This window comes from Cynocephalus volans, chromosome 9 (assembly GCF_027409185.1).
Source record: "Cynocephalus volans isolate mCynVol1 chromosome 9, mCynVol1.pri, whole genome shotgun sequence".
In the NCBI taxonomy this organism is placed as follows: domain Eukaryota; kingdom Metazoa; phylum Chordata; class Mammalia; order Dermoptera; family Cynocephalidae; genus Cynocephalus; species Cynocephalus volans.
In genome coordinates this window covers 46,429,920-46,457,328 of record NC_084468.1, presented here as the reverse complement: position 1 = coordinate 46,457,328, position 27,409 = coordinate 46,429,920, and the positions used below count along the sequence as shown (strand labels likewise).

Genomic DNA, 27,409 nt, shown 5'->3' with positions numbered 1-27,409 from the left:
GGAAACTGGCTCAGAGGGGATAATGATGTTCCCATGAGCAGTTCTCTGAGATTAAAGCTCAACTCTGTATGACTTTTATTCCCATTTTGGAGCACCTACTGTGTGCTAGCCTCTATGTTAGGCCTGCTCATGCTTAATTCCCATAGCAACAAGTAGAAATAAAGATTACCAACCCATTTCACAGATGAGGAAACTGGAATAATGGTTTAAACTTAAAAATTCAAGAGAATTGTTTTGAGGAGGAATAGAAGCTAAGATTAGGAAGGCAGACAGGGTCAGGTTCTGGAAGGACTGAATACTGAGTGGAGGAGTATAGACTTTATCTGAGGGGTTATTGTGAACCCTGGATGTTTTTGTTTTTATTGTTCGGCTTTATCCCCATAAGAGAAATCATATTTCCCACACTTTTAAAGCTTAAAAGTTATAAAAATAAGTAAATATGTGAAAATGCTTTCAGTTTTTCACAGGAAGGAAACTTCTTAAATTAAAGACATCACTATATTTAAATAATTATAAAATAGGAAAAACATTATTTTGCTGAGATTTATAAATGAAATAAATAATAAGCTGGCTGTATGGATTCATGAAAATTAAAGTCGCAGCAAAAAATAAAATAATAGGAAAAAACAAAGACGTACTAACCCAATATAAAAGAAAAATAAATCTGCTGTAAAGAAGGTCCCCACTTAGGGAGGATTCACTAGAACAAGGGTCAAGGATGCCTACAAAGTCATGGTTGTGAAATAATGGAGAAGGCTTATATGATTGAGATTTTACTCTAATCTGAAGACATTCTCATTGATTTGGATAACATGGATTCCAAATTCATGAAAGTTTACTTTTGATTATACAAATAAAAAAGACTGCAAAATAATTTTATAGTCTATTCAAGATACCATGGATTCCAAATTCATGAAAGTTTACTTTTGATTATCTATACAAAAAAAAAGACTGCAAAATAATTTAATAGTCTATTCAAGATGCCGTGAAGATATTAAAAGTGCTTGAGAGTGAAAATCATAATTAAATACCTCCATATGTTTCAGAAAAATATTTTATATGCAATTTATCTACAAATTATTTTTATTATCTGCTAAAGCCATTTCCTAAAGACATATACTAAGCCTCATTTCATTAGTTTAATTTTAGTATACACTTGAAGTTCAATATACATACTTCAAAAACATCATGGAAAAATGGAATTAAAAGATAATATGAATTCTTCCATGAAATTTTTGAAGATCCCGTGTACATAAAATCTTTCAAAATATTCCTAATTAATGCAAAATAGTAGGTTTTTATTCTTCAAATGTATATGTGTACTTTGAGCATGTTATACCAAATATATCAGGTAGGTTTTTAAAAATGCAGAAAGGTTATATGAGCCAAGTACATTTATTTGAATAAGTTGGCAGAGTCATTACTTGATTTCAGAGTTTCAACCTGCTTAATTTATTTGCAATTAGTATCTGTTGATTAAAACTAGAAACTTCCTTCTACTAATGGTATTCAGAATATGTTGAAAGATAAATGATCAGAATCTTATTTCATTAAAATCATTGAGCACTATTCCATATTACATATGAAAATAGTTATTTTTAATGCAACATAAGAACTAGGGGATTATGTGACCCAGGCTGAAAATATCATAAGGGAATAGTATAGTATATACAGCTGACTTTAATAATCACTTTTTTCCTCTGTAAAACTTTATTTCTGTACATGTAGGGTAGAAAGGGAATCTGAAGCTATTATCTTAAATAAATAAAAGTCCTCCTTTATTTATTACATTTGATTATCATTGTATTTCAGTTTGAAGTAGTTTTTACTTTTTGCTTATAATTTCCAGATATTTCTGTAAATTCTCAATTCACGTTCCATGGATACTTACTGCCTTTTCATTCTGAAGCTGCTCTCAGGCTAGCTCTGGTATTACCTAAGAGTAAAGAGCATGTGTTTTACACTGTGTGTCTCCCCAAGTGCCTGGTACAGTGTTCTGCACACACTAAAAACTTAATAAAGGTTTTTAATTGATGATGGTGTTAGGATTGATGATGATGATGATGATGATGATGATGATGATGATGATGATGATGATGATGGTGGTGGTGGTGGTGGTGGTGATGAGACAGAGATGGTGCTACATTGGGCCATACAGCAGTTTCAAAATACTGAAAACATAATGAAATCTCATTGCAATATGAGCCAACCAGTGGTCTATTTTAAAATGGTTATAGCTTAAATATATTTGTAAAGGTCACTGTATTATTTTTAATGTACAGTATATAGGGTGAGAGCATAGATACTCTTGAGCTGGACTGCTTGAATTAAAAATTATTGCTACTCTATTTATTAGCTCTGTAACCTTGGACAAGTACCTTAATTGCTCTGTGCCTCAGTGTCCTCATTTATAAAATGGCAATAGTAACAGTATCTACTTTTTTAGGGTTGTTATAAGGATTAAATGGTTGAATATTACATAAAGGGCTTAGAAGAGTTCCTGCTACATAGTAAACAATCGATAATTAGTAGCTATTATTTCTAAAGTTTTAAAATAAAAACATACATGTTCGTTATAGAAAATTTAGGAAGTACAAAAACAGAAAGAATATCATCCAGTGTCCCTTTCCCCCAGAGCAACCACTTGTTAATATTTTGATGTACTTACTTTTATTCTCTTCACATTTTTTTAAGTAAACAAAATTTTTAATTTATTCACATTATGTTTTAAACTGCTTTTGTCTTTGGAGGAGAAGAAAACTGAATTAGGCCCACTTCAATGTCCACTTATTTCTTTTCATGACATTTGTATGATGTTGGCAAGTCAGCTCAGCTCTGCAATAATATCTGTCTTCATTTTCCATTCTGTAATTTTTAAAAAATATGTTCTGTAGTTGAGGATTTGTGTTAAGAATTTATGGCTGTTCTTGCCATTTCCAGATCAGTCTTCAGAAAGCGCTATCTATCTCTTTATTATTTTTGGTCCCAAAGTAAAGATTCGTAATTACTGTATCAAATGGCTTGGACATTCTGTAAGATAATGAGCTCACATCACAGTGAACCATTTCAAAATTTGTTAACTCAAACTCTTCCACATTCTTATTAAAGATTTCCAGTGCATCTTCATCTATGGCAAATCCAACATACAATCCTGCCTCTAATATTGCAGTTCTGAGGCTAAGCACTCCACAGCCACATCCTAGATCTGCAACCACTGTATTTTCAGTGTCATCGTGTGTGTTATAAATTGTGTAGAGCATACATTCTTCAATATATGTACTGGTTGGACACTGTTCTAGAAGTAGCTTGGGCTTTTCAAATCCATCTACTTGTGGCGGTCTACTCTCTAATTCCTAAAGCCTGAATTTCTTCACTTTTTTTTTTTTAAGTGTGGGATTGCAGGGTTTAAGAATGTATCTCAGCTGGGACTGAAAGTGTTTTTACATTTTAACTGGTTCAATAATTGTATATCTTAAGTTGTGCAACTTAGTGGTGTAGTCTTAGAATTGATAAGATATCCACTTGACATTAATGATGACAGAGTTAGGTGGATTTTAGGTAAAAATATTAGGCAGTCATTATAAAAATGAAATATTAAGACTAGAAATATGGGAAAATGTTTAAGATAATGTTAAATTATAAAAGCCAAATGTAAAATTAATGTTTGTGTGCCTTGTATACAATTATGTAAAATTAAATATGCAAAATAAAATTAGCATTGGTGGAGCAGAATTGTGCGTAATTTATTTTAATTATCATTATTAGACTTATTATTAGCATTGTTACTTTAATCTTTTTATGTCAAATTTATTTTTTAAAATATGGTGCTTGGTTGAATTGTCATTGTTCCATGGCTGAGTCCTGGGATGATGGTACAAACTCTGCTATCCCCTTGGACCATGGGCCTGGAAGGAATAAACAAAGAACAGTACAGGTGGTATTCACTTGGTACAGCTTGCTACTCAAAAGTTTGGTGTTGGGTTAGTTTGAGCAATTGAGTTGTGGTGGTATATATCCTGAGATTGTTCAGATCAGTAACATGAGTTAGATGTGGTGTCAGGACAATGTGGGACCAGCATTCCATATGAAGGAAAAGGAAAGAGGTGAGGGGAACAAGATGTAAGACAAGAAAGTCCGAGAGGAGGAGCCTTTGTGGGCCATAACCTGTAGCAAACATTCAGACAACTATAGATGACATAGTTTGTATTAAATGATAATTAATGCATCCTCCCTACAAATATCTGTATTTCTTCTGCCAACATTTTTTGACATTTATATAAAAAGTGTCATTTTAGTTGAAGATTACATGTTATCACTATTGGGAATCCTGAGGAGTGAGTGGTATAGATGAGGGATGGAAGACATTGTAAAACCTGTAAAAATGTCAAAGGACAAATTACTTTATTTAATCTGCCTGGGGTTTTCCTAGAGAAGCAGCCTGATTATTACACTGTACATCCATCTCTGCCAAAGGTAACTTGACTGTAGTGAATTGAATTATGTCCTCCCCAAACTCACTGAAGCTTGGATTGTGTCCCCCAAGTTTTATGTATCACAAGCTTGGCCCCCACTGTGACCATTAAGAGGATAGGAAATCCTATTATGGTAATTGAAAGGTGGGGCCTTGAAGAGGTGATTGGATTGTAGTGCCCTGCAGTAGTGAATGGATTAATAATGGTGGTCAGGGGCATGGCTCTGAGGGCTTTCAAAGAAGAGGAGAGTCTGTCTGTCTGTTCTCTCTCCTCCACCATTTTCACAATGTGATACCCTGCTGTCACTGAAGCCACCACCGAAGAAAGCCTTCACTGGATGCGTTCCCTGGACTTTGGACTTCTGAGCCTCTGAAACTGTAAGCAATGAATTTCGTTTTCTTCATATAATACCTTGTTCCATGTATTTTGTTATAAGCAACAGAAATGAACTAATACAGAAAACTGGTACCAGAGAAATGAGGTGTTGCTTATAACAAATACTTGAAAATGTGGAAGCAGCTTTGGAACAGGGTATTGAGAAAAGGCTGGAAGAATTTGGAGGAACGGGCTAGAAAAAGCCTAGATGTTGGTGAAAGTTTAGAAGACAAGAAAACCAGGGAAAGTTTGGAATGTTGTAGACACTGGTTAAATGGTGATGAGCAGAACGCTGATAGAAATATGGACTGTACATGCCATTCTGAGAAGTTTTCAGATAGAAATAAGAAGGAGTTTACTGGAAACTGGGGCTAAGACCACCCTTGCTGTGAACTGGCAAGGAATTTGGCTGCATTCTGTCCATGCCCTAGGTAGGACTTTGTGAAAGTTGGAACTTAAGAGTTTGAACTTAAGAGTATTTGATAAAAGAAATTTCTAAGCAGCAAAGCATTAAGGAAGCTGCATGGTTTCTTGTAACAGCCTATACTGAGTTATGGTGGCCAAGGCATGACATAAAGCCAGAATTTAAAAGAGAAGCAGAGTGTAAAGATTTGGAAAATTTGCAGCCTGGCCATGTAGTACAGAAGCAGAGAGAGCATTTTCAGAAGAAAAATGCGGTAGTGCTAAGAAGATTGACACACAAAAAAGGGACTGTCAAGAGAAGGGGAAAAATTCCCTGAAGTCATTTCAGAAGCTTCTGGGGCCAACCCTTCCATTTCAGGCCCAAAGGCCTAGAGAGATGGAATGGTCTTGGGGAACAGTCCGGAGGTGCCCTCCACAGGCTCGCTGCCCAGGACCACCTCAGGAAGCTGTTTCCAGCACCAGCAGCCCAGCTGCTTTGGCTGCTCCAGGTGTGGCTGGACCTGCAGCTGTGGAAGATACAAGCTGGAAGCCTTGGCAGTGTCCACGTGGTGTTAGGTCCGCAGGCTCACAGAATGCCAGAGCTGGGAAGGCTTGGGAGCCTCCACCACAATTTCAAAGGACGTGTGGAAAAGCCTGGGGACCCAGGAAGAGATCTGTCACAGGGGCAGAGTCACTGCAGACAGCCTTCCCTAGAGCAATGCTGAGTGGAAACGTGGGGTCAGAGTGGCAGCAGAGAAACCCCAACAGCATTATGCTTAGTGGAGCCATGAGAGTGGGACTGCCATGGAGTCCCCAGACCTGTGGAGCTACACCAGCCTGGGAGAGCTGAAGTGTGGCCCAAGACCAAGAAAGCCATAGGAGTGGAGCTGTCCAAGGACTTGGGGACCCAACCAGCACAACAGGATGCAGAGGATGTCAAACATGGAGGCAAGTTACAAGATTCACCAGCTTTGAGATTTTAAGCCTGCCTTACTGGGTTTCAGACTTGTGGGACCTGTTACCCCTTTCTTTTGCTCTATTTCTCCCTTTTTGAATGGGAATATGTACCCTATGCTTATACCACCATTGTATCTTAGAAGTAGGTAACTTGTTTTAACTTCACAGATGGGACTTTGAACTTTGGACTTTTGAGTTAAACAGGTTAAGTCTTTGGGGATGAAATGAATGTGTCTGCATGTGAAAAGGATGTGTGTTTTGGGGGGGCCAGGGACAGAATGTAGTGGATTGAATTATCCCCCCAAACTCACTGAAGCTTGAATTGTGTCCCCCAAGTTTCATGTATTAGAAAGTTGGCCCTCACTGTGACTGTTGGAAGGGTAGGAAATCCTATTATGGTAATTGAAAGATGGGGCCTTAAAGAGGTGATTGGATTGTAGGACCACGCAGTAGTGAATGGATTAAAAATGGCGGGCAGGGTGCAGTTCTGAGGGTTTTAAAAGAAGAAAGAGGAGAGTCTCTCTCTGCTCTCTGTTCTCTCTGCTTCCAACATTTTGCAAAGTGAGACAGTGACCACTGGGTTGCTGTTGCCACCACCATACGGACTTTGGACTTCCCAGCCTCAGAACCTGTAAGCAGTAAATTTAGTTTTCTTTATAAATCACTCAGTTTCAAGTATTTTGTTATAAGCAACAGAAATGGACTAATACACTCACCCTAGCCCAGGATGAATAACTATGTTTGCCAGGTTTGGATGAATTCCAATAGCAGTCATTTCACTGACTGTGATTTTTGAGAGGTGGAGGTGGGAGGTGCATGCTGGTGAAAAGCCTTAGGGTGTTCAGAAATACTTATTTGTTGGACTCATTTTAAAAGCGTCTCTTAAAATGAAAGAATGAGATGCCTCTATTTCACAGATTGGTTACCTACTGCCAGCTCAGAATTTTCCCCATAAAACCTCTCCTATTGAATAGGGTAGCAACGGCAACTAACTCAGACACACAGAGCTTTTCTCAATTAAAAGAAAATCATTACTTAAAATCAAAAGGACACTTTATTTTATCTTTTGGCGTAAAAGAAAATAATAACAATGTAGATTTCCCACTTCTCACAGTTTTATAAAACTTTATCTCTAGGAATTTTACTTTACTTTCAGCCCAGGGAGGGCTACAGTTTCAGGGCTGCAGAGGGCTTCTTATGAATGTGGTTGCTGAAACTATCTGGAGCCTATGTTTTAATAAAAGTGACATCAAAAAGCAGAAAATAGTCCCTGCAAAAAGGAGCAGAAAGTAGTTCATGCCATGACACTTACAGAAATATAAGAGCAGTGAAAAATTTAATACTCAGGAGCAAAAATAGGAAGGACAAGAAATTCACTTTCAGGGAGAGCTGGAGGACTTTGGAGAACTTCCTCCGTAATCCTATCTTCTTTCCCAGTGTTTGTGTAACTAATCCCCTCCATCTGCGTAAACAGATCAAGGGACATGCATCTTTGGGGTGTTACTCTGGGAGGTGTTTTCTGTCTCAGGGTTAAGGTGGATAACTTTGGTGTTAATTGATTCCACCTTAGAAGGCAAGTTGGGTAATTAATGAGCACGGTTTTCTTAGTACAGTTGAGAATGAATCTGCACAAAATTACAGGGGGAAAAAAAAGGAGTGGAGCTTTGGAGGCTTTATAGCTTATTAAATTTTCCAGCAGTTTAATGATTGACCAAATACATATTAGTAAGTTTAAAACCCAGTAACACCAGCCAGAGAGATAAAACTGGCCTTTTGGACACTGGGAAATGTAGGAAACTGATTTGAACAGATTTATACCTTACTTTGGATGACTGAGGTGTTGACAGGGCCAGGATAGGCATGTGTCATCACTGGACTGGGTCCAGAAAAGAGGTAATAGATTTTCCTTTGAGTAAACATAATATTCCCAAGCCTCCCTTCCACACCCTGCTCTATAAATGCAGTCAATCTTTTACTCGTATGTAATATAAATATTTAATGTAAATTTAATCTATATTTTGGCTATATGAGGCAAGATGACGTAGAGATGTGTGTCCATAAAGCTCAAGTGTGTTTGGGTAATGAACACATAAGAAAACTTAACACTAAAATAGCATAACTATTGGAATAATTTAGAAAGTGGTATAACCACATTGGAAAACTGTTTTGCAGGAAGTGCTTATGTAAAACATATATCTGCCCTGTGACCCAGCAGTTCCACTTCTGGACATACACCCAATGGAAATGAGTGCATATGTCTGCAAAAATAGATATTTACAAGAATGTTCACAGCAGCTTTATTCCTAATAGCCTTCAAATGAAAACAACCCAAATGTCTATTCACAGGGAAACAGATAAATTGTAGAGAGTTCATAAAATGGAATATTACTCAAAAGTACATACTGTATGATTCCATTTATATAAAGTTTAAGAAACAGGCAAATTAATCTATTATGATGGAAGTTGTAATAATCTATTGTGATGAAAGTTATAATAGTGGTTACCTTTGGATGGCAAAGTATTGACTGGGAGGGGTTACGAGAGAGTCTACTGAGTCCTAGCCAGAGCAATCAGGCAAGAGAAAGCAATAAAGGGCATCCAAATTGGAAAAGAGGAGTCAGATTGTCCCTGGTTACAGATGAAATGATCACATATATGGAAAAGCCTAAAAGCTCCATCAAAAAATGCTTAGAACTGATAAAAGAATTCAGTAAAGTTGCAAGATACAAACTCAACATACAAAAATCAGTAACATTTCTACGTCAATAATGAGCAAGATGAAAAAGAAATCAAGAAAGCAATCCCATTTATAAGAGTTAACAAAAAAAAAAAAAAAAGATAAAACCCTAGGAAATAATTTAACTGAGGAGGTGAAAGATCTCTATAATGAAAACTATAGAACACTGATGAAAGAAATTAAACAGGACACAAATAAATGGAAAGACATTCCATGTTCATGGGATGGAAGAATTAATATTGTGAAAATGACCATACTATCAAGAGGGATCTGTAGATTCAATGCAATCCCTATAAAAATACCAATTTCATTCTTCACAGAAATAGAAAAAAAAATCCAAAAGTTCCTATGGAACCACAAAAGAACCTGAATAGGCAAAGCTAAAAGAACAAAGCTGGAGGTATCACACAACTTGGCTTCAAAATATACTACAAAGCTATAGTAACCAAAACAGCATGGTACTGGCATAAAAACAGATACACAGACCAATAGAACAGAATAGCGAACCCAGAAACAAAACCATGTATTTACAACCAACTGATTTTTGATAAAGATGCCAACAGTATTCATTAGGAAAAAACAGTTTCTTCAATAAATGATGCGGGGAAAACTGGATAGCCATACACAGAAGAATGAAACTAGACTCCTACCTCTCTCTTATATTAAAAAATCAACTCAAAATGGGTTAAAGACTTAAAGAAAGAGAAATACCACATGTTCTCACTCATATGTGGAAACTAAGAAAATTGATGACATAGAAATAGAGAGAGCAATGGTGGTTACCAGAGGCTGAAAAGCATAGGGGATAGAGAGGATAGTGGTAAGTTTGTTAATAAATACAAAAATGTAGCTAGATAGGAGGAATAATATCTAGTGTTCTATAACACTGTAGGTGACTGCAATTAACTATTGTATAGTTTCAATTAGCTAGAAGACAGGATTTTGAATGTTTCAAACACAGAGAAGTGAGAAATGTTTAATCAAAAAAAAAAAAAAATCAGTGGTTTCCAGGATTTCAGGGGATGAAGGAGGGAGAGAGAAAAGGAAGGATGAATAGGTGGAGCACAGAGGATTTTTAAAGCAGCAAAACTATTCCGTATTATACTGTAATGGTTAATACGTGACTTATGCTTTAGGCAAAACCCATACAACTGTACAATACAAAGAGGACACCCTAATATGAAACTAAGTTAACAATACTATGTCAATATTGATTCATAACTGTAACAAATGTACCACACTGATGAAACATTTAAATAGTAGGTGGTAGGAGGGTTTGGAAACTATCTGTACTTTCTGCTTAATTTCTCTGCAAAACTGAAACCACTGAAAAATTTTTTCTTTTTCTTTTATTTTTTTGTCTTTTTCGTGACCGGCACGCAGCCAGTGAGCGCACCAGCCAGTCCTATATAGGATACGAACCCGCGGTGGGAGCGTCGCTGGGCTCCCAGAGACACACTCTCCCGAGTACGCCATGGGCTCGGCCCCAGATTTTTTCTTTTTAAAAAGCAAGTCTGCTGAGATGCTGGAAATGTTTGATATCTTGATCTGAGTGGTGGTACAGGTGTACACATATATAAAAATTAACCAAGCTATACACTTAAGATTCGTGCCCTTTACAACATGTAAGTTATACCTACATAAAATAATTCTAAAAAATGATTACATTAAAAATAAAATAAAGTGATATTGTAACACTAATGAAGGGACAATTGATTTTTGCTGGGGGAATGAGATACTTACATGCAGGACAGTTGACCTAGTGTGCTGAAGGGGTTTAGGCCTCCTGGTTAATGTTTTAAGGATTTGAACATGTGTCAAGAGGAAGTGTTTGTAGTCTAGAGAGAGAGCTGATTAGGGCCAAAAGTAGGACAGTTAGATGGAGGGAGAGAGAGGTAAGGCATGTCAGAGAGAGATTGAGTAAGGGTCTCAAGTGACTGAAACGTGTGTGTGCGCGCGCGCGTTTGGTGGGAGAGAGGGAAAAGTTGAGGGTAAGACAAGAATGGCTCTCAGTGTTCTCTGGATGACTGGGTTGCTGATGTTGTTGCTAATAGAGAGGGTTGGAGAGAGAACACTTTTGGCGTCATCTGAAATCATACGATCAGTTCACTTGGCTTGGAAACAGTCAGAACCAGCACTTAAGTTTGTTAACAGCACCTCATACATCAGTTGTATTCTCATTCATTTTGTTCTACAAATATGATCTTACAGCATAGATTCCTTGTACTATGTCTGTATAATGTAGATCCTATGTAGATCCCTTTCAGTACCCTGAAGAGAAGTTTAAAAATGTTTAATTGTGATGATATTTTTACATTGATATATTTTGGCAGATTCTACACTTGACTTTTTTTTTTCAAACTCATTTATTCTGGTGTATTCTTAATTTTGTGAAGAAATATTAGCACAAATTTCGAAGCTGTGGGTACACTCTTTTACCAAGATTAGAAGGCTAGGTACAATAGTATGTATGGGAGCGTAAGTTAACTTTTCCAATTATTGTTATACTTGCTAGGGGGCGCTGTCACTCACTGTATTGTTTGTGGTCATTTTGAGTTCTTATAACTGAGTGCTATGGTGTTTTCGAGTGGTGTTCACCCAGAGAAGTTTGGACCCAACAAAAGTCTTTTGGAGACGGAAGATAGCTTGTCCTCTGCTTGTTTATTGCTGTCTGACAAAACAGTTGTCTCTCTTTTGTTTAAAGCTTAGTTAATGTGTTTTGAATATACATTCCTTTCCATTTTCTCCGTGTTCAGTGTTAAAACGAAATGGATGTTATCTGGTTGTGAGGGAGAGTTACAGTAGGTTGTAGATGCTGTCTGCCCCCTTCCCATCAGCCCAAGTCTACAGACTTAATATGCCATCTTACACCTGGGCTGCATCAAAGTAACTGATATGGCTCCTCCTACTGCCTTTCCTGCTCTGGGGCAGGGTAAGAATGGCTGACAGAGAGCTTCCTGTTTCCTGTTTGCCTCTAGGAGATCACAATTCTAAATGGCTCCATTTCTCTGCCTTTGGGAAAGCAATTGTCCTCTGCTGTAAATCAACCCTCATGGGAAGTCACCTGCGATTCTTTTCTTCAGAGTGGGTAGACTTCTAGAGATAATGCTGTTGTTAAGAATTTCTTACTGTGCTGCATGTTAGAGGAAAAAATGAAAATGGTAAAATTGCTGATGAATTACAGCTGTTCTGACAGCTACTTGGAGGTAGACTTTCTGAAATTAAAACATTATTTACTAATCTTTTGAATATTTCCATATTTTGTTTATTTTAAAATATGTAAAAGTTTATGTTTTTAATATGAAAGTCCTTATAATAAATTTTTGATTTATAGTTTTAAAAGTAAGAGAAATTATTTTTCTAGGTCAATCTGTTAAATTTGTGAATTTGAACAGATTAACTTTATGCCTCATGAAGTCAATGAAGATTTTCAGTTAAGTAATTGCTTTTGTGAAATGCATAAGAAGGTCACCAAATTCACATTTGGAGCCAGGATTTAATTGTAATATGACCCTTAGCTTGAGATTCCAGGGTCTCTGTGCACTGACTCAATCTGTGTGGTCTCAGGGTAAAATCCATTGACTCACAGCCCTCTGAGCCTGCTTTGCCTTTTTCCAGACTGTAGGGCAGTGGTTCTCAAACTTTAGCTTGTGTCAGATTCACCTGGAGGGCTTATTACAGCACAGGTTGCTTGCCTCACCATGGTTTCTGATTCAGTAGGTCTGGGATGAGACCTGAGAATTTGCACTTCTAAGAAATTGCTGGGGGCCACACTTTGAGAAAGACTGTATGAGACTTTTGTTTGAAACATCTGTGGTAGACAGAATAATGGTCCTCCAAAAATGTCCACATCCCAATCCCCAGAAGTTGTAAATATGTTAACTTTCATGGCAAAGGGGACTTTGCAGATGTGATTAAGTTAAGGATCTGAGACGGGAAGGTTATTCTGGTTTATCTGGGTGGGCCCAGTATAATCATAAGGGTCTTTATAAAAGAGAAGCAAATGGATCACAGGCAGGAAAGGAGATGTGATAACAGTAGCAGAGGTTGGAGCGATGCACTTTAAAGATGAAGGACAGGGTCACAAACCAAGGAATTCAGGTGGCCTCTGGAAAGTAGAGAAGGCAAAGAAGTGAATTCTTCCCTGGAGGCTTCAGAAAGAGCATAGCTCTATCAGCATATTGATTTAACCCCATAAGGCTAGTTTTAGGCTTCTGACCTCCAGAACTCTGAAATAATAAATTTTTGTTGCTTTAAACCACTAAGTTTGTAGTAATTTGTTACAGCAGTTATAGAAAGCTAATGTAGCATCCTACCCCATATTGCAGTCTATCTAAATCCTATCCACTTTAGCTCAAATTTTAATAGAAGTCCACTTCAACCTGCATCTTTGTGATGTTTTTATTCAGTGATCTTAGTTTAAAATCTTCTGTCCTCCTATGAATTCCTGGAGCATTTATTATTTTGACCAGTTATATAGATTCAAAGGGACTCATTTATTTAAGTTTGTTATATTGCAGACCTCAAGCTGAGGCTAATGATGAAAGCTATAATTCCTGCTCATAAGGAGCTCCTAATCTATCAGGGGAGGCAGATGTAACAGGACAACCTTAATCATATATATCACATATATGAATATGTCATATAACTACATGTGATTGATGTGTGTGTCACATATCATATATCTAATATAACATACTACCTTAGGGTATGCTCATTCATTTATATGTCTTTCTACACAGAGATTGTAAACCTCTAGTGGGTAGGAGCATTTTTAATACCACTAATTTCCTGAAGATAGTAATGGGTCTTCTTTTGAGATATGCTAATTATTTTAAAAACCTGGTAGAAAAATTATACTTCTCTTATATTATGATCACATGATTCATCATTTCACAAGTACATTTTATTTGGAAAAGTCTTTGAAAAGTTTGGGTCCATAGTGGAGGAGAGGAAAGAGATAAAGAGGAATCTTTTTCTTGGAACCAACACTAGGATTTCGTCATGAAAAGAGTATTGAACAAGAGTTAAGAAGCCAAAGTTCTTGTTTTGGAGCAAATAATTCTTCTGTAAAATGAATGAGTCTAATTAGATTATCTCTAAGGTTCTTCCAGATCTAAAAGTCTGTGTTTCTGTCATCTTTGTATCTCTCACATCTCAAAGCACAAAGCCTTGCATGTGAGAGGAACCCAGTAAATGAAGTAATCTGTTTGCTATTTTGGAAGTGTCCGGCTGTTTTATATTCCACATATTGCTAAAGTATAAAAATCTCTGTTTCTGGAACAAAATAGCATTCCCAGACATAAAGTAAAGTCAAAGTCCAGGACTCAGGATAAAGTTATTTATTTGAAAATGAATCTAGGTGGGCTAATGTACTATAACAACTTAGCATAAATGTAACATCTTTTGCCCTCTATTAACTCAAAAAAATGTCTCAGTGTCCTAAATACCTCACAGCATCAGAAACTGGCTATTTAAATAGCACAAAGTGAAGTGGAGATCTGGCAATCAGTAAGTCAATTTGACAAATGGAGATTATGAAAGATTGTAATTCACTCTAGGGCAATTCTTCAAAAATCATCAATCAGGACACTTCTGGTAATGCTGAGTTGCACATTAATTGTTCAACTTATAACAATTAGAAATGATGGATAAAATTTTAAAATATATATCTTCAAAGGCATCTTAGAGTTCCAAGGCAGAGAGAGGTGGAGGGATCAAAATCCTGGAGAGAAGAGAAGAGTAAAAATGAACCCAACTTGTGTTGCCATTTTCTCTCTCAAGGCATTGGGTGATTCACAAGTGGAAGATAAAATGTAAAGAAGCTGAACAGGAAAGGATGGCTGAGAGGCTGATTTCTTACAATATATAGCCTGTTTTCTACCAGTATAATATATATAAGTCTGATTTCTACCAATGTATAGTTGAAGGAATAATAAAGTAATTTAGGACCCACCAAGGAGGAGGTGCTCTGGTAAACAACCCAGGCTTTCATCTGGTATCTGTAAAAGACTACATTCTAAAAATAGAAATGAAACACAATACAACCCTTACAAAAAAATTCTTTTTCATATGCTCGATTGTATTAAGGTAATCTGTTTACTCCAAATACCTGCCAGAAGCAAAAGTAAATCATCTTGGAAGGACTACAACATCAACCAAAGCCTCAAGTTATCTCTACAGCTTTTTATCCTCAATGTCTGGCATATAATAAAAATTTACCAGGCATACCAGAAGACAAAACCAATGATCAAAAATCAAGAAAAAAACAGACCATAGATACAGACCAACAAAATGCCCTGATATTTGAGGTAGCAGATACGGGCTTTAAAATAGTATGTTGAAGCAATTAGATGGCAAGGTGGAGAATTTTAGCAGAGAATAGGAAACTATGAAAGAAAGCTAAACGGTAGTTTACAACTGAAAATTTTAGTAATGAAATTAAGAATTCAATAGATGGTTTAAGAGCACATTAGACATAGCCAGAAAAAACATTAAGAAACTGGCAGATAGATCAGAAGAAAATCAAGACTGAAGCATTAAGAGAAGTATGGAAAATACAAAAGAGAATGTAAGAGACCCAGAGACATAATGAAATTATCTAAAAGTATGTGATGATTGGAGTACCAAGTGAGGAAAGAAAAAATAGAGCAGGAGCAATATTTAAATAATGACTGAGAGTTCCCTGAAACTGATTGAAGATATCAAGCCACAGATATAAAAAGTGCTATAGACACCAAGCAGGATAAACATAAAGATTCACTCTGAATTATCAGAATTAGTTACTTTGGCAGACTGCTACTTGACCTAATTAAAATACTAGGGTACTTCAAAAAGTTCATGGAAAAATCAAAGTAAAAGGTAATACAGGACTTTCCATGAACTTTCTGAAGTACAGTTGTATTACAATTTACAGACTATTTTGCAATGAGGAGTGGCCACTAAGATGTAAGCAGAAGGTGTTGACTAGGATTTCCAGGAAAATTCCTGAGGAGAGAAACAGACACTGTCAATGTCCTTTGCCTGCCCACTACCTCCTTCCTGTTTCTTGGAACAGGGCATGATAGCCAAGTTTCAACAGCTACATTGGTTCATTAGGCAATTGTGATAGTTAATTTTATTTGTCAACATGGCTAGGTCATAATACCCAGATATTTGGTTAAATACTAGTCTAGATGCTGCTGTGAAGGTCTTTTACATAGATAAAATTAACATTTAAATCAGTAGACTTTGAGTAAGTCAGATTACCTTCCAGAATGTTATTGGGCCTCATCTAATCATTGAATGTCTTTAGAGAAAAAAGCCTGATGTCCTTTGAGGAAGAGAGAATTTTGCCTAAAGTCTGCCTTTGGACTTGAGTTGCAATATCAACTCTTCCCTGGGTCTCTAGCCTGCTGGCCTGCTCTACAGATTTTGGACTTACTTGCCTCCACAATCATGTGAGCTAATTCCTTAAAATAATTCCATCTCTGTCCCCCACAACCCGCATTCCTTGTGTGTGTGTGTATGTATATATATGTATGTGTGTGTGTGTGTGTGTGTGTGTGTGTGTATGTATATATATATATACATACACACACAACCATCTTATTGGTTCTGTTTCAGCAGTCAGATATAAGGAATCTGGGTCTCTGATATCTGCGGTATTTCCATACCACCTCTAGGCTGCTTACCTGTGAACTTCTTTTATGTGGGGGACAAGTTAATTTGTACATGTTTATGGGTTGTTCACTAGATTTTTTCTTGTTACATACAGCCCAAAATAACACTAACTGAAAAAGTGACATTTTAAAAATTACCAGAATCATGGTCACCTTCTCTTTTTATTAATACAAAAGTCCAAACTAATTCTATTTTCTTCACCTGTTTATTAGTATCTATTTATTTTAAGATGTGTGAAGGGACAAGGAACTCCGGATTCTCTATTATGAGTTATTAATAAGGAATGACCTTGAATCAGGCCAACTGAATCTTTCAGATTTATCTTATCCTACCACATGAAGAGAATTTCTCCCGATGAATATTAAATGCTCTGTACATGTAAAAAATCTACTTTGATCCCCATATCTGACAAAGTAATGTATTAAAAACACCTATAAAATGTTATAGATAGCATTTATAGAACAATTATTTTAAGACTATGACTCAAGTATTTAGTTTTTAATGCCTTTGAAACAGAAAAACAATCTAGTTGAACATCATAAAATGAAACTAAAATGCAATTCTGACAAAATCTCAAAGTAAGAAAGACTGATTAAAATTATTTGTTTTATTCAGAGGTCAAATGAAGGCTAGAAATTAAATTGTTGTGTGCTAGACTGTCCCAGCTCTGTAAAATAAGAATAATGTTACTGAATACTTTTTTTTTCATTTGTCTTGTCCTCCTACTGTGGCTGAGTTCTTAATTGCATCATTTGTGACAGTGATTTTTTCCTGGCTTTTAAGGAAAATACTTGCTTTTCCTTTAATGAGAATTTTCATGAAATCTGTGGAAAGGAATTTCTAGATGTTCTCATGAACAGGTTTTGTATGGATTCCCAGAGAAAATTCCACTACATGAATTGTGATGTGAATGAATACTGAACAATTAGCTTAAGAGAAATCATGTTAAATTTTACCAAAACCCACAGATAAAGGAGATGATTTGGGACTAAGATTAATGCACTATTTAAGCTCAGCTTTATCAGATGCACCATATCTGTGACTGGTATGGCTGGGCAAGAGTTGGTGATTTTTTTTTTCTTTTAACAGACCAATAGTAATTTTTTATAGGCTAACTATAAAAATTTTAAAAACATTACTTCAAAAGCAACAAATTTTCTGAACCTGGGAGCCAATTACTTTTGTCTGCCATAATTTTGAAAATTAACTGGGATGTTCAAATTGCAAAACCTTAATCCCTCAAAAAAGCCTGTGGACCAAGAATAGAAGACTTTGAAAATCAAACGTCAATCTGAAATTTGGTTTCTCTGTTTTCTCTCCATTTCAATCTATTCATTAAAAATATTTAATAAAAATATTTATTAAAAATATTATTCATTAAAAATATTTATCTCTAATGCACCTTGGAGGCTCACTGGCCAAATATAATTTGTTGATTGAGATTTCTTCTCTTCCACTGATTTCATGGTGTATTTTCTCACTTTTATCTACATTCTACCTTGCTATAGCTTTCTACTCTTTTCACATTACAATTAACCATCCACTCTGCAACCACTTTCAAAAATTTCCCTCTTACTGTTTCTTCTGATTTTATCCTGAAGAAAAGAGTTTTAATAGTTTGAAAATAAAAACAGAAAGTAGGAACCATATAATACAGTTAGCAGAGACTATACTTGGTCTATGTGTTTTTCTTCAACTCCATACTTTTAATTTATTTATTACATTAACATATTTATTTATTAAACATTTTAGCTAAACTGTTTTTTTGAGATAATTGTGGATTCACATGCAGTTGTAAGAAATAACACAGAGTGATCCTGCATGTGCCTTACCCTGTTTCCTCCAATGGTAACATCTTGCAAAACAGTACAACTTGTGCAGTATCATAATCAGCATCATAATCTTGTGCAGGATTTGACAAGATACAGAAGATTTTCATCACCACAAGAATCCCACATATTGCCCTTTTATAGCCACAACCACTTCTTGTATGTCCCCATTCTCTCCTTCTGGCAATCACTAATCTGTCCTACATTTCTTTAAATTTTTTATTTCAAGAATGTTGTATAAATAATACCATACAGTATGTATGTAACCATTTGGGATTTGCTTTTTTTACTCAGCAAAATTCTCAGTAGTTGAACATCTTTTCATATATTTATTTGGCGTCTGCATATCATCTTCAGTGAAGTGTCTCCATGTGTTTTACCCATTTTCTATTTGAATTGTTTGGGTTTTTTTTTACTGCTGAGTTTTGAGAGTCCTTTATATATTCAAGGTACTAGTCCTTTTTTGGATTTGTGGCTTGCAATTTTTCCCCCTAGTCTGTTGTAGCATGTCTTCTCATGCTCTTAGTAAGGTTTTTCACAGAGCAAAAGTCTGTAACTTTTTAAAAAAAAATTTCATTAAATCAAAATTGATTATACATATTTTGGGGGTTCAACATTGAGATATGTTGATCAAATCAATATTACTAGCATATATATTGTTACAAATTGTAATTATTCTTTATGCCCCTTGGCTAATTTCTCCCATCCCCCTCTCCCTCCCCCACTCCAATTACCCTAGATTTCTTCTCTCCTTCTGCAAGAATAATGGTTACTCTGTTGATTTGTTGCCTAGAAGATCTGTCTAATGCTGAGAGGTGTGTTCAGGTCCCCCAATATTATCATAGAGCAGCTGCTTCTTCTGTCACTCTGAAATGAGCTTTGTGGAGAGAGACATCCTCTTTTCTTTATCTCTGTTGGTGACTTTCCTTGTGTCAATGCACTCCAGTGGTTGGCAGACCATCTGTGTGATGGTTGTGGTGTCTAGCCGCTTTTGTGGCAGCCATGGTTATTGTGGTGGCTGTGGTGGGCCACCCACATGGAGGTGATTTTTTGGCATGCTCCTTGGTGCTGGCAGTGTGCCTGGTTGTGGGACGGGGGTCTGGCCCCTGGCCCCATGCCTTGGGTCCCCAGGTGGGCCCCGAGGTGCTGGCACAGTATGCCTGGTTGTGGGTGGGGGTCCTGTCCCCAGCTCCATACCTCATGTCCCCTGGTGCACCCCAAGGTGCTGTTGGTGTGCCTGGGCTGGAACTAATTTTTTGTCCTTTGCTTACTTCTAAAATGGGGGAACTTCTCGTGGGAACCAGTACTTGAGCAGTGTGGTTGAGCTAAATTGCTGCTTTGCTGCTGTTTCCCTAGGGAAGGCTTTTTGTGCTGCTCATGGTTTAGTGGTTGACCTTATAGGTACTTTCGGCTCTCCAGAGACTCGGTGCACCTGGGTTGTGTAGAAACTCTGATCTGGGCCTGAGTTTTTTCATCAAACTGCACCCCATGCAATTCTGCATTCCCGACCAGTCTCCTCTGAGTGCTCCTGCGCTGATTGGGGGGTGGATCAGCTGTCCTTGCTGTGTCCCAGTGTTCTTCCAGTGGGCCTGTCTCCCCCACCACCCATGCTCCAAACACTTCCCACGGGCCAGGCCCTGTGCTGGTCCCTTGTGTTGACTCACCGGCCTCTGAATGGCTCCCCTTTTCAGCTGTTCTAGCTCCTCACTCCTGTGTGGGTCCAGGGAACCCTATTAGGGGTCTTGCTGTCCTGGGGGCCACCAAGGTCCTCTTCTCCCCTGCCACCTCCAAGTAACTTCATCTGAAGGGCACAGCTGCAGCTTCTGCCAGCTCCTGCTCCATGCACTCAGCAGTTCCAGCATTAAAGCAGCTGTGGCTGGAAATGCTCTGAGCAGTTTTTCTTTCTCTCATTGTGGTTTTTTCCACCTTCATGAACTCTGTAGGTCTCTCCTCCTCCTCCGCTGAGCTCCAGCAGCCCCAGCGTGGCTGATGTTACATTTTTATAGTTGTAAATTTGTTGATTTGTAGGAGAGATAGATGCTGGAGACCATCTATTCTGCCATCTTGACCGGAACCCAAAAGTCTGTAATTTTGATGAAGTCGGATTTATCAACTTATCCTTTTATGGTTTGGAGTTTTGGTGTTAAGTCTATGAACTCTTAGTAGCCCTAGATCCCAAAGATCTCCCCCTACCTTTTAAAAAAGTTTTATAGTTTTACATTTTACATTAAGTCTGTGATTCATTTTGAGTTCATTTTGATGTTAGGTATGAGACTTAAGTCAAGATTCTCTTTTTCTTTCCTTTTTCTTCTCTTTTTTTTCCTTTTTTCCCTTCCTCCTCCTCCTTTTTTTTATTCCTGTCCATAGATGTCCAAGCTTGAAAAGGCTGTCTTTTCTCCATTGAATTGTTTTGTATCTTTGTCAAGAACTAATTCGGTGTATGTGTTTAAGTCTGTTTCTGGGTTCTCTATCCTATTCCATTGATCTAGATGTCTATCTCTCTGCCACTACCTCCCAATCTTTATTACTATTGCTACATAATGTCTTGAAATTGGGTAGATTGAACTTCCCACTTTATTCTTCTCTTAAAAAATTATTATTACGGGCCAAACCTGTGGCTCACTCGGGAAAGTGCGGCACTGGGATCGCCGAGGCCGCAGGTTCAGATCCTATATAGGGATGGCCCGTGCGCTCACTGGATGAGCGCAGTGCGGATGACACCAAGCCAAGGGTTACGATCCCCTTACTGGTCACAACAACAACAACAACAACAAAAAAAGAAAAAATTATTATTATTATTATTATTATTTGAATGATAAGGGGATTGCAACCCTTGGCACAGTGTTGTCTGGACCACGCTCAGCCAGTGAGCACACTGGCCATCCCCATATAGGATCCAAACCCACAGCCTTGGTGCCACCAGTGCTGCACTCTCCCGAGTGAGCCATGGGGCTGGCCCTTAAAAAGTTATTTTAACTATTCTAGTTCCTTTGCCTTTCCATACAAATTTTAAAATAATCTTGTAGCTACAAAACAATGTTGCTGGGATTTTGCTAGGAATTTCATTAAACCAATATGTCAATTTGGGGACAATTGATATCTTTACTATACTGAGTCTTCTTATCCGTGAGCATGGTATGTCTGTCAATTTGTTTACATTTTCTTTGATTTTTTTCCATCAGTGTCACGTAGTTTTCATTACACAAGTTTTGTACATGTTTTGTTAGATTCATACCTAAGCATTTCATTTTGGGGGGGGTGATTATAATGTATTATATTTAAAATTTCAGCATTTATTGCTGGTGTATAGAAATATGGCTATCTTGTATCTTGAGACCTTACTGAACTCAACTATTAGTTTTGGTAATCTTTTTGTAAACTCCTTGGGATTTTTCTATCTTGACAATTATGTCGTTTGAAAATAAGGACAGTTCAATCATCCTTTATTGTCTGTATGCCTTTTATTTCCTTTTCTTGCTTTATTGCACTGGCTGGAACTTCCAATGCTACATTAAATAAGAGTAGTGAGAGTGAATATTTTGCCTTGTTCCTGGTTTTAGAGGAAAAGTATTGACTTTGCCCATTAAGTATAACGTCAGTTGCAAGTTTTTGGTATATTTATTAAGTTGAGCAATTTTCTCTCTATTTTTTTTTTATGAAAGTGCTTAACATAAATGTATTGAAATTTGTTAAATGCTTTTTCTGTATTGACTGATATGATTATGTGATCTTTCTTCTTTATCCTATTAATATTACATTGAACAATTTTCAAGTATTGAACCAGACTTCATCATTGGAATAAACCCCACTGGGACATGATGTACAAATATTTTTATGCATTGCTGAATTCTATTTACTAATATTTTGTTGAGAATTTTTGTATTTATTCGTAAAGGATTTTGGCCTGTAGTTTTCTTTTAATGTATTGTCTTTTTCTCATTTTGATATCAAGGTAATGCTAACTTTATAAAATTAATTAGAAAGTATTTTCTCCTTTTACTGGAAGATAGTGTGTAGAATTGGTGTTAATTCTTCTTTAAATGATTGGCAGAATACTCCAGTGAAACCATCTGTGCCTGGAGATTTCTTTGTTGGGAGTTTTAAAATTGTAAACTCAATTTTCTTAAACAATTATATGGCTATTCAAATTAGCTCTTTCACATTGTGTGAGATGTGGTAGTTTGTGTTTTTTTTGAGGAATTGGTCATTTTTGTATAAGTTGTTAAACGAGTGTAGAGTTTTTTTGTAGTATTCTTTACTATCCCTTGATGCCTGCAGGGTCTGTAGTGGTATCCCTTTATCATTTATGATACAGTCATACATCATTTAATGACAGGAATATGTTCTGAGAAATCTGTCATTGCAATTTTATTGTGCAAAAAGTGCATTTATTATAAAAGGGAACAGCAATGAATTTTTGAATTATCTACACTGGCCACTAGTTGCATGATCATGGACCCTATAATTATGTTACTAAGTCTCTGTGCCTCACTTTTCTCATTTGTTAAATGGGATTAGGATAATACCACCCCACAAAGTTATGAAAATTAAATTATATGGATTTATAATTTAATTATAAAGGAAGGGATTGTGCTTGGCACTCAGCAAGCACCCAGTGAGTGTTAGCTAACTGTTATTAACTATTATTTTGCTATGGGGATGAATGAGAATCATTTAATAATGCAAGAATTCAAACAAGGGGAAGCTGGCCAAAGAGTACAAAATTACAATTAGATAGGAGTAATGAGTTCTGATATTCTATTGCACAGGAGAGTGACTATGGTTAAAAGTTAAGTTTTGTATACTACATAATTGCTAGAGGAGAGGCTTTTGAATGTTTTTGTTGCAAAGAAATGATAAGTACATGAAGTGATTGATAGATAACTACCCTGACCCAATTATAATACAACCTATATGTATCAAAACACCAGATTGTACCCCATAAGTATGTACAATTACAATGTGTAAGTTAAAATAAAAATTTTTTAAGTGCAAGAATTCTAAAGTAGACAATGATCCTTTCACTTGTCAAATGCTTGGCTTTCTATCTTAAAGGTGTGATCTACATTTGAGAGGGTCACTCTGTGGGTAAGTTAGACACTCTACCTCAACATATTTTGTAATAGGTGTGTTTACATCAGTATCACCACAGACATGTGAGTGATGTGTTTCACTAGGATGTTACTATGATTATGATGTCACTAAGTAATAGGAATTTTTCAGGTCAATTATAATCTTATGGGACCACCATCATATATGTGGTCCATCATTGACCAAAATGTTATGTGGCACATGACTGTACTTAAGCTGGCAATTTATGTCTTCTCTCTTTTTCCTTTGTCAGTTTTGCTAGAGTTTTGTCAATTTTATTGATCTTTTCAAAGCACCAGCTCTTTGTTTTATTGATTTTCTCTACTGTTTTCCTGTTTTTTGTTTTTTTAAATTTTATTGATTTCTACTCTTATCTTTATTATTTCTTTCTTCTTGCTTTGGATTTATTTTGCTCTACTTTTTCTAGTTTTCTTAGGTGGAAACTTAGATTATTGATTTGAGACTTTTCTTCTTTTCTAAGGTATGTAGTTAGTCCTACAAATTTCCCTCTCAGCACTGCTTTAGCTTTGTTTCACAAATTCTGATGTGTTGTGTTTTCATTTCCATTCATTTCAATTTTTATTTCTTCTGAGATTTCCTCTTTGACCCACAAATTATTTATAAGTATGTTGTTTAGTTCCTGAATGTTTGGAGATTTTCCTGTTGTCTTTATATTATTGATTTCTAGTTTGATTCTATTGTGGTAGAAGTAAATGCACTAAATTATTTCATTTCTTTTAATTTAAAAAAATTTTTTTAAAGGTCTAAGATATGGTCTCTCTTGGTAATGTTTTGTGGGCACTTGTAAAGAATATGTATTCTGCTGTTGTTAGGTAGAGTGTTCTATAAAAGTCAAGTGGACCCTGTTGGTTAATGGCATTGTTGATTTTTTCTATATCTTTGCTAATTTACCATGTAGGTATTCCATCAATTGTTGAGAGGGGGTATGGAATTCTCTTACTAATAATTGTGGATTTGTCTATTCTTTTACTTCTACAAAATTTTGCTTGAATATTTTGCAGCTTTGTTGTTTTGTTCATACACATTTAGGATTGTTATGTATTCCTGATGGATTGCCCCTTTTATCATTATATAATATCTCATTTATGTTCTGATGTGTATTTTACCTGATATTAATAAAGGCATGCCTATTTTCCTTTAGTGACATTTGGATGTTATATCTATTTTCATCCTTTTACTTTCATCCTGCCTGTATCATTATATATGAAGTGAGTTTCTTGTCAACAGAATATAGTTGGATCATATTTTTTAATCCATTCTATCAATCTCTGTCTTTAATTGGTGTAGTCAGACCATTTACATTTAATGTAACTATTGATCTGATAGGACTCTGTCTTCTATTTTGGCTTTTGTTTTCTGTTTGCTTTCTATAGATTTTGTTCACCTGTGTTCTTTTCTTGTCTTCCTGTGGATTACATAAAGTTTTTTGAATTCCATTTTTATTTTCCCATAATATTTTTGAATGTGTTTTGTTACATGGCTTTTTTAGCGGTTGCTCTAGGTATTACATTTTTTATGCATGACTTATGAAAATTTACTAGTATTATTATTTTCCCAGTTCCAGTGTAGAAATATTATCTCCCTTTATGTTCCTTTACCCTCACACATTTATAATATAATTTTCTTATATATTCCTTCTAATACATTTAGAACTACACCTGACAGTTTTATAGTTTTTACTTCAACAAACATAATTTAGAAAACTCAAGAGGAAAAGCTTTTACCTATGTTTTTCCTTATCATGTCCTTTATTCTTTTTTGATGCTCCAAAGTTTCTTCTTTTATTATTTCCTCTCTGTTTAAAAGAACTTCCTTTAGATAATCTTTTAAGTTAGGTTTGCTGAATTTTCTACTTTATCCCTTAGATATTTTTTCTGGGTATACAATCCTAGATTGACATTTCTTTTCCTTCAGAATATAAAAAATATTGTGCCAATATTTTTCTTGTCTCCATAGTTTCTGACAAGAAATTCATTGTTATTCTAATTGTTTTCCCACTATGGGTATGGTTGTGCTCTGCTGCTTTCAAAATTTTGTCTTTGTCTTTAGTTTTCATAAATTTAATTATCATGTATATTGACATGGAATTCTCAGACATTTTTGTGCTGTGTTGTGAGCACCCATGGACACTGTGGGTGAGGAAGCTTGTTACCAGTTGGCAGGTATGAAAGTCCTTCCTTCTACTTGGCTTTCTGTGATACCACCCTGGTGTGGGTGTTGGGCCACCTTGCTATAGCCTCATGAGGATGAAGTCTAGGCTCCTCCCTCAGTCTTTGCGGTGTGAGTGGGAGTGAGGCCAGTTTATGTTTGTGGTATTTGGTTGAAGTAGAATAGTTACTATCAAAAGATTTTTTCTTACGAATTTGCCCCTTTCCTGGTCCTTTGGCTAGTGAGAGAAGGCCTTTGTTGGTTTTTTTTTTTTTTTTGCACCATTGGCATTTCTGTGTTGCTGGGTTCTTTAGCTCCAACTCTGGGTTATAAAAGGCAACTCAACACTGCGTCTTTCCTTTCCTTGGGTTTGGAAATCTCTAGCCAGTCTGCCTTTTCTCTCTCCACTTTTCAGAGTCTTTCTATTGTTGTTTTATATATAATGTCTGGGGTTTTTGGTTGTAGTTCGTGGGAGGAACAGTGAAAAGTACATCTACTCTTATCTTCCCAGACTGTATTTTTTTTTATGTATGGGTAATGTCCTTGGATTTTACTCTTGGAGCATAGATCAAATTCAACCTTATTCTTTGCTATGTTAGGGGACAATCTTCAGAAATATGGGCTGTGAAGGGAAGAAATACTTGAACTCTTTTTGCTTGGAAAATTTTTTGTGATTTCTTTATTCTTGTCATAATGGATGTTCAGTAAGTAATTAATGGGAATGAAAAAATCATAGAATTTAAAGCAGGGGTGCCTAATTTAATGGATATAGAGCAGATCTAGAACTTGCCCTACACTTCTGTTAGAAGCTGCTGCTATCAGGACTGCTGCCAATTAGCAGACTTCCTGGTGGGGAGGGGAGGAAGCGGTAGGGTCAGAAATCTTGCTGCCAAATTCCCTTTTCCCTCTTTTAGTCTTTCCCTCTTCTCTTGCTTCAAAATGATCTCAAATCTGGAAAAAAGAAAAGTATCATCTTTTTATTATAGAGATAACAAAATCATGTTTGGCTTTATAGTATTTATATATGTGCTCCCTAAACAATTCAACTGTGCTCATTTAAGGTTTTACGTTAACCATGGGTCACTTCATACTGCAATGGTTCTCACTTTTTGGTTGCCCTTTATCATTCTGATATGAAAATCATGTTGAAGGGGAAATTGTGCATATAATGAGTATAACTTGCATCCTAGGGGCCTTGAAATGCAGTTTATTAAACTAAATACAAAAGACAACAGTCTAAACATAGATTTCACCATAGTCAAGCTCTTCCTGTGAAGGCTTAAAAGAAAAAAAAAAAAAAAAAAAACCTAGGGAATTGTCATACTTCCCATTGTTTTTCACATGCTTGTTTGGGATCTGATGCTGGCAGCTGCCAGAAGCCTGACATTTCAGCAGAGAGGACAAGCAGGGCAAAAGTTGGAAGTCTCTAGATCTGAGGACCACTCTCAAATTCACTGTAGCCCTTGGGCTTTCTTGAAGATGCAGTAATGTTTGTAGAGTTTGGATAGATGATTGCTCTAATAAAACAAATGTAATTAGATAACAACATGCATGAACACCTCAGAATCCAGAATTAAAATACCAACAAATCCTATAAATTACTTTAAACTCTTCTTCTTAAATGGGTTGCCATTCAAGTAAACAAATATTTATCAAAAACTGACTGGACTCTGGCACTTTACTAGAGGCTGTGGAGATACATAAATGAACAAGCC

General features: G+C 36.3%; 1 pseudogene; it reads right to left on the bottom strand.

The window, feature by feature from the left end:
• Positions 1-2,727: 2,727 nt before the first annotated feature.
• Positions 2,728-27,409, bottom strand: part of LOC134385695 (rRNA N6-adenosine-methyltransferase METTL5-like) — a 45,637-nt pseudogene continuing 20,955 nt past the window's right edge.